The sequence below is a fragment of the Rhinolophus ferrumequinum genome, chromosome 13 (assembly GCF_004115265.2).
Source record: "Rhinolophus ferrumequinum isolate MPI-CBG mRhiFer1 chromosome 13, mRhiFer1_v1.p, whole genome shotgun sequence".
Taxonomy (NCBI): Eukaryota; Metazoa; Chordata; class Mammalia; order Chiroptera; family Rhinolophidae; genus Rhinolophus; species Rhinolophus ferrumequinum.
This window is the reverse complement of record NC_046296.1, coordinates 70,497,919-70,514,522: the sequence shown is the minus strand read 5'-3', so window position 1 is coordinate 70,514,522 and position 16,604 is coordinate 70,497,919. Positions and strand designations below refer to the sequence as shown.

General features: G+C 45.9%; 1 protein-coding gene across 15 annotated transcripts in view; it reads right to left on the bottom strand.

Moving 5' to 3' along the window:
* The window catches only part of MYT1L (myelin transcription factor 1 like), a 367,369-nt gene that overhangs the window by 132,965 nt on the left and 217,800 nt on the right, over nt 1-16,604 (bottom strand). For all 15 annotated transcript variants that reach the window (XM_033124940.1, XM_033124939.1, XM_033124941.1 and 12 more), the window contains exon 5: nt 2,175-2,333. The gene's annotated coding sequence lies outside the window, so the exon portion shown is untranslated. The remainder of the gene's footprint in view (nt 1-2,174; nt 2,334-16,604) is intronic.

The following is a 16,604-nucleotide window of genomic DNA, read 5'->3' as shown; positions in this document are numbered from 1 at the left end:
CATCAGCCAGCCCACAGCAAGGACGTCCTTCTCTGATGGGCAGCTGCCTCAGCGACACCCGCCCCCCAGGTGGAGGTGAACAAGAAGAGGGGATGACATATCTGTTTTTGACAGTTATAAAAACATAAATGTGACGTGAGAACTCCTCCTAGTAAGTAGTAATACTCTCCACACGCAGGCGCAGGCAGATCCATGAGGTTGCCGCTGAGCCCGGCTGCCTACACTCAGCCCTTTCCACCTAACTTCTCCCTAAGTCAACTTTTGGTAAAGGCACGAAAAATGAAATTCAAAGATTCAAATATGTTCTGACAGAGAAAGATATTAATTGAACTGTTCATTTATATGGATATTTAAATGATCCTTGTGATTGTCGATTTTATAAGTTTTTTAAAATTCAGTTTTTAAAAAATGTTTTACTTATTTTTTAAGGGGTGGACAATACTAAAAGGATAAAGAACAGAAAAATTCCAGAACTTATGTCTACAAGTGACAGAACGTGTAACCTGTGACCTATGTTTGTGTTCACAGGAGACAAAATACACTATTCCACAGAAAATGTTCAGACATTCAGATGTTTCAGACTGTTAAACGGGCAGCATGTGTGGGTGCTGGAGAGAAGGGCCGGGCACGCCATCTGTGGGTGGAGCCTGACTCCTCACTGTGTCTCTGCCATGACCGGCATGTCCATGCACTACAGACACCACAATAAGAAGAATGTTCCCACACGCTTCCGCAGGGCCAGATGGAGGTGGACACGCACAGTGGGTCTAGAAGAACTTGCTAAACGGAAGAACTCGGCCTGTGGAAGGAGTGACATTACCCTTGGCAGTCCAATGCCTTCATGGCTCGTTGGCTGCTGTCACAGTTGGACACCGGTTTGTATGTTGGCATGTCCTTCTCCATGGGAGAGGGACTCCACCAAAGGAGACACAACCTCACCTTAAGGAGCGTTCAGAGGGCACGAGTCAGAATAAAACACATCCACAGAGGAAGACTGATCCAATGACAGCAAGAGAACCTGAAGAAACAGCACATGATAGAAGGCAAGAAGGGAGAAAGTTCTAGAAGGCTGTAGGGAAAGGAAGGAACACAAGGTTGGGACAATAGGGTTTTGACAGCGGCCCTGAGTGCAGCTGGAGCCTCACCAGGATGTGGTCAAGCACAGGTGGAATCGTCTAGCTGCGTCCATGTGTGGAAGTTCATCCATCGGACGGTAGGATGTGGGGCTGTGATGCTAAAAACCCCTTCCACCCAACACTGTCTGGATTTGGGCTCCTGAGGTAAACGGGGAAATTGAGAGAGAAGTTCAGGAGGAAGGTAGGACCCAGCCAGACTCCGCAGTGGACGGGCAATGAGACAGGGCTGTCCCGGATGGACCCCAAAAGGACAAGACAAGGTAAGAGCTTGCGGGGCCTAACAAAAGCTGCGTTCTCACTGTCCCAGGACAGGGTCTATCTGTCCATCAGAGGGAGAGCTGACAGTACGAGGAGGAGGCAGGGTGGGGGCAGGGCCTGGAAGAGGATACAGTAGAGACGTTGCGGGTTGACAGGAAGCGGAGATGGTGGAGGAGCTAAAGGGGAGCTGGCAGCTGTGATTCTGAAGCAGGGCCCGGCGGGGCCCCGACTCCGAATGCCTCCGGGACGCCCTGTCCCAGTTCCTGCTCCTCATCTGAGAAGATCGCCTTGTAGACACTTGCTAATTACAAACTCTATCGCTTAGCACTTTCCCGGGTTACTCCCCCACCGTTCCCAGACCACTAGCGCCACAAGAGACGCGATGACAGAGAGGGCACATCATGGAAGGAGAACAGACCTCCGGGACGCTGTGCAGCCTCTGGGAGAGTGCCCTGATTGTCCCTTCAATACCCCCAGCTGGTCTGAGAATGGAAGGCAGTTTGTGGACGTGTTAACCCGCTGCCCTCTCAGTCCACCGGTGCTCTGATAATAAACGCTTATTCTATGACCCAGCTCCTGTGTCGGCCTATTGGCTGAGCGGCGCAGGCAGCAAGAGCCCCGGACTCACGTGGCCTCCGGTTACAATCCCACAAGGACGCATGAGGCTGACAGTGGGGGTCTAGACCAGATGTCTAACCCATGTCAGGACAAGTGAGTGCTGGTCAGTCCCTGACACTCATGTAGGGAGCCCATAGCCCCTGAACGGAGGCCATGCGTTACCTTGCTGGAAGTCTTCTGTCCCAGGAAAGGAGGCAGCGTGGCTCTGTGGGCAGGACACAGGCCCGGAGTCACGGGTTCTCGCTAAGCTCTAATCCTGGTCCTCCCCAGCTTGTGACTGTGGCGAAGTCACTTAATTTCCCTGTGCCTCGATTTTTCCATCTGCAAAACATGAACAAGAATGTAAGGTGCCAAATGCTTTAGGTTCGGCAGAACTGACATCAGGCAGAAACCTAGAGTGCACTCCCGTTACCACAGTCGGCATGGCCCTTCATCCTCTTTCCTGCCCAGGGATGGTGGTTCCCCTGAGAATCGTCCTCCTAGACATGGGGCCTGCCCTACTGGGTCTGAGAAGGTTGCCCCAGACATGCTCAGGTGGTCCTGTCTGGGAAGTCTTGTTGCTGCCAGCCAAGTCAACCATGCAGTCTGTGAGATGCAGAACATTCTAGAATTTCTGTTTCTGAGGGCCAGTAGCCCGCCAGGCTTCCTTACACAGACTGTCCTTCCGAGAGCTGGGGCAGAATCAGCCGACAAGGCAGCATGGCAGCCTAACTCCAACTCAGGAAGTACACGCCATCCCTCCTGGTGTGCCATTTCTCAGGGTCTCCTGGGGCTGTAGCACTAGGGTGGTCTCTGCAACGTTGGCACAGCTACAAGGTTTACAGAACATTACCTTCTGATCCATTATGTCATCTAACCATTTTTCTGCTAATTTTATGAATGAAGAAACTGATGACGAGTGGTTAAAACATTTGCTCAAAGCGCCTCAGCTAGTAAGAGGGAGAGCCATAGTGAAACCCAGCTTTCTCGTCTGCAAATCTAGGACCCCTCCCAATGCCAGAAATCCCGTTCAAACACACGGCCTAGAAGAACCTAGAGGACTGGGGCACAGGGTGAGGAACGCGAGCGAGCCCTGGTGGCCCTGGACGAACCTCTGGGTGGCGGTAATGGGTGTGTTCCACCCAACAACAGTTGTGGATGCTTGTTCAAAGTGTTCATTCACTAAAAGGACTGATGCTTCCTGCTCCTGTGGTTCACAGGAGCCCCCACAGGCAAGTGAGGCCAGTGCTTGGCTGTGCTAGGAGGTCATGTGCTCAGGCATTTACAGGGTGACACTGACTGCAGACAACGAGCAAGGTAGAAAACCGGCACCACACCGACGTGCTACATGGAGTCCCTTTGTAAATCCTCATTCGGACAACAAATGAGAAGCCAAGGGGCTATCGGGCCATTTTCCTCAGAACTCAGTGACTCTTTCCTGACCCTGGGAACCTGCGTCCTTGTCTATTTTCTGACCGTTAGGTACTGAGGTGTAAAGCCTTTCCTTGTATACTTAAATTTTCCCAAGGCATGATTTCATCCACACAGGTAGTGAGTAAGCGTTTGAACATGTGTGTCTTGACGAGAACATGAGGCTGCAGACCACAGAGGATGTAAAATCCTAAATTCCCAGACAGAGAAAGGAATTAGACCAGACTTGCCTTTCTTCTTTTCAACTTCGCCATTTAAAATGCACTTCTCCCCACCTGCTCCTTCAGATTGACTGATTTCCCTTCCACGTCAGTTACTACGAGCTTGACCTTCGTCTGTCTCACAGGCTGGAGGCTCTGGGCTGTGCACCGCGCGGGGCGGGGACAATTCCACTGTCCTTTATCTCACGGGCCTACACCTAGTGGTTGGTCAACATGGGTTGTTGACTGGATGGCAAAAGGAAAAAAGAAAAAAGGAGAGGTGGAGGGAAAGAGGGAAGGAGGGGATGGAGGACAGAAGGAGGGAAGAAACAAAAGACAGCACTTCTATCAACATGTGTGGAGGCATTCTAATTCTAATTCTAATTCTAATCCTAATCCTAATCCTAATCCTAAATCTAATCGATCGGGTTATGTTACAGAAGTGACTCAACCAACCAGTGACATGTTTAATGGTTAAAAGACTGGAAATCAGACAGACGTGGGTTACCAAAGCATGACCTCTTACTACCTCATGACCTGAGCTCGGTGTTCTCTAAGCATTAAATTCCCGGAGTTTTTCAGCGTCTAAATCAGATGATACGTACAGCGTCAGGCCGCCGTCACCGCTCCCAGTGGGAGCACACCTACACCTCGTTAGTGCAGTGCTCCAGCTCAGTCATGTGCCCCAGTGCCTCGGAGCCCAGGTTGGTCCCTTGTAACTGCTGGGAACAGCGGGGCCCCAGGCAGACAGCTGGCCGCTCACTGGGGCACCTCTCCTTCATCCAGCCCCCTTACTGCAGCGGGACTCGAGTGGCCGTGTGAGGACGGCCAAGCCACTGCTGCACGAGGTCGGGGACAGCACAGCGGGGTGTTAGTGTCAACACAGCTGCCACTTAAATATGTGGAAAAATCATTTAGTTTGAGTATAAAGAAAAATAGAAAGTATGAATCAATAGAAAGAAAAAGAATGTAACATAGTATGTTTGGGTAAAGTAGAAATTCCATGGCCATCGTTAAATTTACCCTAAAAACCCCAAACGAAACAAAACTCACCACTAATAATTGAGAAAAATACAACATAATCTACTAAGACAAAAATTAAAACAAATTAATTCATAGAAACCATGTTCAGTTTTAATACTGACATATGCAGATGTCTGTCTTTTTAAATTAAATTCTTTTAGAAAACTATGGTTATAAAAAGAAGCATTTTCCAAGCAGCCAATATTCAACTGCATACTAGTAATATTATCAAGAAATACATGTAGAAACAGCTCACACTGTTTAAGTAGCTGAATCATATATTAATGACTGACAAGCAAGCTGTCGATTACGGCCCCACCCAGCTCCAGGTCCTCAGCACCAATCAGCTGGATTCGAGACTCCTGTTGAGCACAGTTGTCACATAAACCGCAGCAGATTCGCCTGTGCATTTTGCGTGTTGTTAAGCATGAAACCATGTGAGACAATGCCTCTTACAGGAATGAGTTGGAAACACAGGAATGTTACTGTATCTGAAAGCAGTGTGTTCACACTGCTCCCTCAGCGAGGTTTCCTGGCACTGAGAGCTGGGCAGCCATTGTGGGAAGCCCAGTGGTCGCCCGCCCGCCCCGCCTCGGGGCAGGAGCAGGAGCAGGACAAGGCTGAGGCCACAGCACCAGGGGGCGGCCAGCATTCAGAACCTATCGGACTTCCAGCTCATCTTTTAACATTAAAAGTCAGTGGCAGAAATTCTCTCTGGGAAATTTACTTGAGGAAATCAAGGTCTCAGACCTACTTTATTTCTTTTCATTTGCTTTTTTTTTTTTAATTTATTTTTAATTTATTGGGGGTGACAATTGTTAGTAGAATTACATAGATTTCAGTTGTGCAATTCTGTATCACATCATCCATAAATCACACTGTGTGTTCACCACCCAGAGTCAGCTCCCCTTCCATCACCGTACATTTGATCCCCCTCACCCTCATCCCCCACCCCCCAACCCCCTTACGCTCTGGTAACCACCAAATTACGTTTGCTTTTGAAAAATGTACATTCTCAAGGGTTCCCCTGGAGAACCTGAAAGAAGAAGAGGGGCTGAGCGGGGTACTGAGCACCTCCTGGCCACAGCGGGTGGCACAGGGTTCCCTGCCTCACCCTCAGAGATGCACCGGCATCTGCACCGGCAGAGATGGGGCAGGGCACTGTTATATGCCAGACAGGCTCCTACCGGATTTCTGCTCCACTTGCTGACACTCAGCCCCAGGCGTCTGTTCACAATGAAGACCAACAACGAAAGGTTCTGTCCTTGGACTTGCAGGTCGGGAAATGTCTTCATTTTACCCTCACGTGTGGCCTTCTCCACGCAAATCACTTCCCGAGAGCAAGACAGCAGGGCTTCCGCTGCAGCTGAGGCCAGTCTGGCTCCCTGCTCCTCAGAAGCCCAGTGTCCCCTGTAAGCAGCTCGCAGGACCTTCTCTTGCTCCTGGTTTTCTGCAGGCACAGACCTCTCTCCTCTCGCTGCGCAGCACCCAGCCCGCACACAGCAGCAAGCCCACCAACCCTGGCGACGTGCTTCTCCCTTCTTTGATAACTTCTCCCTCTTTACTAGTTTCTTTTAAATTTCTAGTAAATGAATTTGGATTGTCTAAATTTATCCTCCATTGATTAGCTTTCATATTTTTTTCCATATGTTTTTCTTTTTTCTCTATCTTCTGGTTTTCTCAAATTTATCTTTAAGAACTTCAGTTGCATTTTAAAGTTTTAAGAATACTATTGTATGTGCCCCAATGAGTTTTTGTCCCAGTTACACATTTGCATTTATTTTGGTGGTTATTTGTCTTCACAAGCAGTTAGACAGCACGTCCCACCACTGTGTCACTCGTATCTCACACAGTGACACAGGACAAGCAGTGCTTAACATTTGATCGATGATGAAACAGACGAGTGAAGGCAGGTGGGGGAAGAAGGCGTCTGGGCACCAGGTGGCTTCCCAGGGCCTCGTCTTTACAACATCTCATCAAGTGGGTGTTACTTTCCCTGTTTTGCAGATTCGAACAGAAGCTGGAAAGACGTGAAATACTTGGCCCATCTTCGCTCAGTGAGTCGGGCAACAAAGCCCACGTTGCCCGCAGTGAAACAGTGAAGGATAGCCTGGAGGACATGATGGGACTCCACGTGCCCCCTTTCTAGGGCACAGCCATGCGTTCCCTGCGGGTCAGCTGGGAAAACGGCGGGGCCAGGCGGGAGTCCCAGGCTCGGTGTGCACCTTCTTTTCTAAAAGGAGGTGCCATTTCCTTCAGCTGTCCTTGCTGGGGCTCTGGCTCATCTTTTCTATGTGGAACTAGGCTGGTGGCTTGCAAGATTTTTCAATGTGACCCTTTGTGAAAAATATATTTGACACCTGGATCCAGTGTGCATATTATGAATACTACAGGCAACATGGCAACCACAACAGGAGCCAACATTTCACATACAGCATGTGCTCTCTGGGTAACCTTGCAGGGCTATGCTGCCCACGGGCCCATGGGGTGTGTGGAAGGGCTCCCAGAGCACACTCAGCTCTGCTCAGGTCCTCGGGGGCCCCACATGTCACCCCAACTGCAGCACACTCATCACTGGCTCCATCAGCAACAGCAGAAAGGTGTTTTCAGGAGTGGGCTTGGACGTGACCGCTCCAGCCTTGGGAATGACGGGGAACCGAGCAGGCATCCCCGTCAGCCCAGATAAAGCCTCCAAGTGTTCCATCATGTGAATCTGCCCTTCCCAAGGGCCACATTGTGTTTTCCGGTCCAGCTCGATTCACTGTCACAATACCACCTGCATGGGGAGGGGGCACTGCCACCTGTGCCTCCAGCCTCTGTCTTGCCTGAGCCTCGCACTGTTCCTGATGCCTTTTGGACTTTTCTACTTAGCTATCCCACGCAAACCATTATGGACGAGCAGGCTGAAGGGTCACTCACTGAACATCCAGCCAAACCTTCTACTTGTCTACTTGTGTTTGTGCATAGTGACATTATGCACGCCGCCAGCCCACAAATCTCCATCGTCGCCCTGCCCCACAGCCAGTTGTTTTGGGGTTAGCCACGTCTCCCTTTCAAAGGTCTGTTGCATTTTCCCTCCCCTTTGTATTTCTTTTGCTGTAATCCACAGCTCTGACCATGGTGTGGGCCTTCTCACCTCTTCTCTGAATGCCCAGCTCCCGTTTCATCCATTTTCTTCCACTTTCTAACGTACAACTTTGTAAAATGAATGCCAGGCAACCTTCTTCCTGCTCACAGTTCCAGAGTGTTTCTCCACTACCTTCAAGGTAAAGCAGTGCCCTACCGTGAGGCCCTCAGCTCTGCAGGACGGGGCCCCAGCCTACCTGCTGAGCCCACCTGAAGCAATGCCCACGGCCCCACCACACCAGGCTGCATGGCCTGTGTCCTTCGCCTCCCCACGCCCCTGTGTGTGCATGGACCCTCTGGCTCTGTGACTCAGTGCCCGGTCATCCTCAGCAAGAAAGCTGAGGGCACCGGGCCCAGGCTGGCCCAGGTGCCTCCTCTGTGCTCAGAGGGCACCTTGTGCCCTTACAATCATGAGACTGACCACCCATCTGTGCACTCCTTCCATCCATGTCTTCTCTTCTGCAGCCCTCATTTCAGTCAGAAAGTGCTTTATCACACAGTATTGCAACACTCTGCTTACTTGCCTGTCTGAAGTGCTACAGAAACTCTCCTTTTGTATTTTTGGTGTTTGCAGAATGAAGTGGAGAGTGTGTCAAGGTCGTGCGCATTCTGGCAGGACTCCTGAGTGGATTCTCCCGTTTTCCTACTGCTACAGCTGTCTCTCTGTATGGACGGTGCCACAGGTGAGAAGCGCAGGAAGCAGGAAACTAAGAAACACCACTTCCATGTGTAGCTCTTCGGGGCTGAGTGAGAACATTCAGAATGGAACTCGCTGCTAACGGAGACCCAAGAAGTCACGTCAGGAGGACTGGCGGCTGGCTCAGGACTGGGCATTCTGCCTGGTGTGGAGAAGCTGTGCAGTTAAATGTGGTCTGGTCGCAGGGCCAGGCCTGAGGCTGCATAGGGTGGCACTTCAGGGTGACATGCACACTTGATGGGGCCACTTGGCAGGTGCAGCCATCCTACAGATTCGTTCCTCTGGGCCAGGCCTTGGTGTCTCCTGGAGTCCTCTGGGCAAGTCACAATGGAGCCATGGAATGACATAATGGCTGCTCCTGCAGTAATGGATTCTTCATCACTGGAACTGCCAATAATGGCTCCAGTGCCCGTTTTAAGAATGTGCAGCACAGAAAGAACAGACACCGACCTGTGCTGTGCTGTGGGAGCTTTGTCAGCTTTGGGATTCACATGATATACCCACAGCTAATATCATACGAAACAAAGAACTCACACTTGCCAATTTCAAATCTTACTACAAAGCAACAGTAATCGACATACTCATAGTATAGTGCAGCATAAACATAGACACAGAGACCACTGAAATAGACTTGAGAGTTGCCATGCAAAAAAAAAATGACTTTGGATCCTTACCTCACACCATATATAAAAATGAACTCACATTGGATCAAAGACCCAAATGTAAAAGAGGTGAAATTATAAAAACCTTAGAAGGCAACATGGGTAAATCTTCATGACCTTGGATTTGGCAAAGGAAACTTAGCTATAACACCAAAGTATGAGGAAAAAAAGCAGTCCCACTCCTGGGTAAGAAGCGAGATCAAGTGCACACAAGACCTTGTATGAGCATATTCACAGCAGCACGACTGGTGACGTCCAAACTGTGGAACCAGCTCCAACTTCCACCAGCAGATGAGGATAAATGCAGTGCAGTTTCTCCACAAGAACACGTTACTCAGTTATAAACAGATGAACGGATAAGTGCAGTGAGGTTTCTCCACAAGAGCACGTTACTCAGTTATAACCAGAATGACACACTAATGCTCACTACAACATGAATGAACCTTGAAAACATGACGCTCTAGATGTCATCAAAATGGCGGCGTGAGGTGAGCCTCTGGAAATCTCCCCTGGAAATTACAACAAATCTAATAACTATAATTCCACAAAGGACTCCCTGCACAGCAGACAGGCAAGACTAAGAGGCCCACTACTGAATTCACCTAAAGGTGGGCAAATCACACGAGCGGGTGAGGAGGGAAGGGAGAAGTACAGAGACGGAGCTGCGTGGGCGCAGGATGCAGACCTACCTCAGTGCTCTGAGCTCGCTGCATCCCGGAGCTACCGCAGCTGCGGGAGAGGAAAGAACTTGGATTGCTAGGGCTCCGCTTATGGCCCACAGGGCTGAGGGGACAGCATATAACACTGCTGAACCCAATGCTCATGGCAGAGACCTCGGAGCAAAGACTGAGGGAGGAAGGCTGAAAACAGTGGTTTAAGCCCTCACTGCCACAGAGAATGGAAGCCTTAGGCACTGAGACGAGCCGCCCCCTCCCAACCCTCCCAGAGCTCGCCCCGCCCCCACCTGCCCGGTGCTAGAAGTGGAACAGTAGCGGTGTCAAAAGATCAAAAGAACAGAATATTTGCAGTTCTGAGAACTGTGGTCCCCAGACACAGATTCGCAGCCCAACTAGTTCTGGCAAAAGCGAGGGAGCTGTGGAAGCAGGACCGGCTGTGATGGTGGTCGCTGCCATCGCTCTGGGCCACCTCTCACCCCGCCCCAGGCCCCACCTACCTGGGCGGATCCCTGCAGGAGTAAACAGAACTGCTGAAACACTCGGGCTCTGAATCTGGCGCAGGAAAAGCTTTGTAACTTCAAAAGCTCTCCGCATCCCCTCAGGGACACGGTGCCCTATAACCCAGGCGAACTGTTAACAGAGGAGAAGCCCGTCTCCCAGGGAATCCCCCCATTGTGTGAGAAGCTGGAATAGTGCAGAGAAAACATAACACTACAGTGTGAGAGAGAAAAAAGGGCTGCAGTCAGAGAGAAAATAAAACAGTCTACCAACACATACTGGAAAACAAAAGAAAGACCTCTTCTATCAACCTGTTGCAGGATCCACTCCCGCAGACGTCTAGGAAGAGAAATAATAAATCATTAATTGCCATGCATAACCAAGGCAACAAGACAGCTCAGAAAGAAAGTGAAAAGTCTCCCCAGAAAATGAACCGAAAGATATGGAAATATGTGATTTAAATGACAGAGAATTCAAGATTGCAGTTCGAAAAAAACTCAATGAGATGCAAGAAAACACAGAAAGGCAGTTTAATGAACTCAGAAACACAATCAAAGAACAACATGAACATTTTACCAAAGAGGTTGACATTTTAAAAAAGAACCAAATAGAATTTGTGGAGATTAAGAACTCCATAGAAGAAATTAAGAATGAACTAGCCAGCTTAGGAAGTAGAGTTGACCAGATGGAGGGTAGAATCAGTGACATCGAAGATAGAAACCTGGAAATGACACGGATGGAAGAAGAAAGAGACTTGAAACTGAAAAGAAATGAAAGAACTCTACTAGAACTTTCTGACTCCATCAGAAAGAGCAATATGAGAATAATGGGCATACCAGAAGGGGAAGAAAGAAAGAAGGGAACAAAGAATATATTCAAACAAATAGTCGATCAGAACTTCCCAAACTTGTGGAAAGAACTGGATCCTCGAATCTAAGAAGTAAATAGAACACCTAATTACCTCAATCCCCACAGGCCTTCTCCAAGGCACATTGTATTGAAGCTGTCTAAAATCAACGACAAAGAAAGAATCCTCAAGGCAGCCAGGGAAAAGAAGACGGTAACCTACAAAGGAAAGCCCATTAGATTATCATCAGATTTCTCAGCAGAAACTCTACAAGCCAGGAGGGAGTGGAACCGAATATTCAAACTATTGAAAGAGAGAAATTATGAGCCAAGAATAATATACCCAGCAAAGATATTCTTTAGATATGAAGGAAGAATAAAGACCTTTCCAGACATACAGAAGCTGAGGGAATTTTCTAATACACGACCTGCACTACAAGAAATACTAAAGGAGGCTATCTGACTACTATCAACAGGGACAATTTGTGGCAACCAAAACATAAAAAGGGGGAGAGTAAAGGCCTGAACTGGAATATGGGAATGGAGAAAGCTAGCGTGCTGAAGAAAATGGAATACTCTAAATATCAAACTTTCTTTTACATAAACTTAATGGTAACCACTCAAAAAAATATCCAGAACTGAAATATATACTGTAATAAAAGAAGAAACAGAGGGAAACATCATAGAATACCACCCAACAGAAATAATAGACAACAACAAAAAGGCAAAGAAACAATGGAGACACAGCCTTACCAGAAAACTAAAGATAGAATGACAGGAAATCCTCACATATCAATAATCACCCTAAATATAAATGGAATGAACTCACCAATAAAAAGGCACACAGTAGCAGACTGGATCAAAAAACTAAACCCAACCATATGCTGTCTCCAAGAGACACATCTCAGCTACAAGGACAAGCATAGACTCAAAGTGAAAGGGTGGAAATTGACACTCCAAGCAAATGGTACCCAGAGAAAGTCAGGTGTAGCCATAATGATATCAGATGAAACAGACTTCAGGGTGAAAAAGATAACAAGAGACAAAGATGGACATTTCATAATAGTAAAGGGGACTATACAACAAGAAGACATAACAGTCATCAATATTTATGCCCCCAATCAGGGAACACCGAAATATACCAAGCAACTTCTAACAGAACTAAAAGGAGAAATTGACCAAAACACAATTATAATAGGAGACTTAAATACATCATTGACAGCTATGGATAGATCATCCAAACAGAAAATAAATAACGAAATAGCAGCCCTAAATGACACATTAGATGAAATGGACATAATTGACATTTATAAAGCACTTCATCCTAAAACATCAGACTATACATTCTTTTCTAGTGTACATGGAACATTCTCAAGGGTAGACAATATATTGGGACATAAAGCTAACCACAGCAAATTTAAGTAGATTGAAATCATACCAAGCATATTCTCTGATCACAAGGCTTTGAAATTGGATATCAACTGCAAAAAGAAAGCAGGAAAAAACACAAATACATGGAGATTGAACAACATACTTTTAAAGAACGACAGGGTCAAAGGAGAAATTACAGGAGAGATCAAAAGATACACAGAAATAAATGAGAATGAAAATACATCCTACAAAAATTTTTGGGATGCAGCAAAAGCAGTTTTAAGAGGGAAATTTATATCATTACAGGCCTATCTCAAAAAACAAGAAAAATCCCAAATAAATAACCTTACGTTACCTTAAAGAACTAGAAAAAGAAGAACAAGTGAAACCCAAGGTCAGCTGAAGAAAGGAAATAATAAAAATCAGAGCAGAACTAAATGAAATACAGAACAAAAAGACAATAGAAAAAATTAATCTGACTAACAGCTGGTTCTTTGAAAAGATTAACAAAATTGACAAACCCTTGGCTAGGCTCACTAAGATAAAAAGAGAGAAGACACTAATAAAATCAGAAATGAAAAAGGGGAAGTTATCACGGATGCCACAGAAATACAAAGGATCATCCAAGAATACTATGTAGGACTATATGTCACCCAATTCAATAACCTAGACGAAATGGACAAGTTCTTAGAAACATATAGCCTTCCTAGGCTGACCCATGAAGAATTGGAAAATCTAAACAGACCGATCACAAGTAACGAAACTGAATCCATCATCCAAAACCTTCCCAAAAACAAAAGTCCGGGACCAGATGGCTTCACTAGTGAATTCTACCAAAACTTCAAAGAGGATCTAATACCAATCCTACTCAAACTCTTCCAAAAAATTGAAGAAGAGACAGTACTCCCTAACTCATTTTATGAGGCCAACATTACCCTGATACCAGAACCTGGTAAGGACAACACAAAAAGAAAACTACAGACCAATATATCTGGTTAATACAGATGCAAAAATCCTAACCAAAATTCTAGCAAATCGAATGCAACAATGCATTAAAAAGATTATTCATCACGACCAAGTGGGGTTCATCCCCGGGGCACAAGGATGGTTCAACATACGCAAATCCGTCAATGTGATACATCACATAAACAAAATACAGGACAAAAATCATAAGATTATATCAATTGATGCAGAAAAAGCATTTGACAAGATAAAACATCCATTTATGATTAAAACACTTAATAAAATAGGTATAGAAGGAAAATACCTTTACATAATAAAAGCCATATATGACAAATCCTCAACTAATCTCAATTAATGGTGAAAAACTGAAGCCCTTTGCTCTACATTCAGGAACAAGACAGGGCTGTCCCCTATCACCTCTGCTTTTCAACATAGTGCTGGAAGTCCTCGCCAGAGCAATCAGGCAAGAAAAAGAAATAAAAGACATCCAAATTGGGAATGAAGAAGTTAAACTGTCACTCTTTGCAGATGACATGATGCTATATATAGAAAACCCTAAAGACTCCACCGAAAAGCTACTAGAGACAATCAATGAATACAGTAAAGTGGCTGGCTACAAAATCAACGTACAAAGTCCATTGCATTCCTATATACTAACAATGAAATCTCAGAAAAAGAAATAAAAAAACAATTCCTTTTGCAATTGCAGCAAAACGAATAAAATACCTAGGAATAAACTTAACCAAGGATGTGAAGGACCTCTATGCTGAAAACTATAAAACACTTATAAGAGAAATTGAAGAAGACACAAAGAAATGGAAAGACATTCCGTGCTCATGGATTTGAAGAATCAACATAGTTAAGTTGGCCATATTACCCAAAGCAATATGCAGATTTAATGCAATCCCCATCAAAATCCCAATGGCAATAGAACAAAAAAATCATCAGATTTGTTTGGAACCACAAAAGACCCCGAATAGCCAAAGCAATCTTAAGAGAAATGAACAATGCTGGAGGTATCACACTCCCTGACTTTAGCTTGTACTACAGGGCAACGATAATCAAAACAGCATGGTACTAGCAGAAAAACAGACACGTAGACCAATGGAATAGAAGTGAGAACTCAGAAATAAAGCCACATAAATATGGACAGATAATTTTTTGACAAAGAAGCAAAAAACATACAATGGAGAAAAGACAGCTTCTTCAATAAATGGTGTTGGGAGAATTGTAAAGCCACATGCAAAAGAATGAAACTGTACTACTATCTGTACCCATGTACCAAAATTAATTCAAAATGGATCAAAGACTTAAGCATAAGACCTGAAACAATAAACTGCATAGAAGTAAACTTAGGTACTAAACTTAGGGACCTTGGGTTCAAAGAGCATTTTATGAATTTGACTCCAAAGGCAAGGGAAGTAAAAGCTAAAATAAATGAATGGGACTATATCAAACTTAAAAGCTTCTGCACAGCAAAAGAAACCATCGACGAAATAAAGAGGCAACCAACTGAATGGGAGAAGATTTTTGCAAACAGTGCCTTTTATAAGGGGCTAATATCCAAAATATACAAGGAACTCATGCAACTCAACAACAAAAAATCAAACACCTCAATTGAAAAATGGGCAGAGGACCTGAAGAGACATTTCTCCAAAGAGGACATACAAATGGCAAATAGACATATGAAAAAATGCTCAACATCACTAATCATCAGAGAAATGCAAATAAAAACCACAATAAGATATCACCTCACCCCAGTCAGAATGGCTATCATCAACAAGACAAATAATACCAAGTGTTGGAGAGGCTGTGGAGAAAAAGGGACCCTCATACACTGTTGGTGGGAATGCAGACTGGTGCAGCCGCTATGGAAGGCAGTGTGGAGGTTCCTCAAACAATTACAAATGGAATTACCATATGACCCAGCAATCCCTCCCCTGGGTATCTACCCAAAAAATCTGAAAACATCTACACATAAAAACACGTGTGCTCCAATGTTCATTGCACCTTTGTTTACGGTGGCCAAGACAGGAAACAACCAAAATGTCCTTCGGTAGATGAATAGATAAAGAAGTTGTGGTATATATACACAATGGAATACTATTTGGCGGTAAGAAAAGATGAAATAGGACCATTTGTGACAACATGGATGGATCTTGAGAGTATAATGCTAAGCGAAATAAGTCAGACAGAAAAAGCAGAGAACCATATGATTTCACTGCTATGTGGTATATAAAACTGAAAACAACAAAAGAACAAGACAAACAAATGAGAAACAAAAACTCATAGACACAGACAATAGTTTAGTGGTTACCAGAGGGTAAGGGGGGTGGGGGGTGGGAGATGAGGGTAAGGGGGATCAAATACATGGTGATGGAAGGAGAACTGACTCCGAGTGGTGAACACACAATGGGATTTATAGATGATGTGATACAGAATTGTACACCTGAAATCTATGTAACTTTACTAACAATTGTCACCCCAATAAACTTTAACTTAAAAAAAAAGAAAAGAAAACATGACGCTGAGAGAAAGCAGCTGGTCACCCAGGCCCACAGGTGAAATGTCCAGATGAAGAACGTTAGAGAGACAGGGTAGATTAGTGGCTGCCTAGGGCCAGGCCGTAGGGTGGGTGTGCACGTGACAGCTAAGGGCATGGGGTTACTTTTGGAGGTGATGAAAGCGCCCTAAAACGGACTGTGCTGGTAACTGCACAGAACTGTGCCCTGGAAATGGGTGAGTTTTATGCTATGTGAATTTCATCAATACAGCTGTTAAAATATTCACAAGACGCATCAGGGGACACTTGGGAGGTTCAGTGAGCCGACCACACCCTTCCGGGCGGGGACGCCTGCGGCCAGGTTCCTGGTGGCATTTTCTCCCAGGCGTCCAGACTTCTCCTGCATGACCCTTGCGGACCCGGTCACAACCCTCTACTCTTAGCTAAAAGGACAGCCCTCAGCATGGGCGTCTGTCTGCCAGTGGGTCTGACTGCCGCCATCCAACCAATTGGAGTCTGCCTCTGCAACCCTGCTGGGGTGGGCAAGCAAATCTCACAGCCCCCGAGACCCAGAGCAGTGCCCCGTGGTGCCCGAAGCTCAGCCTCAAGGCTTCAG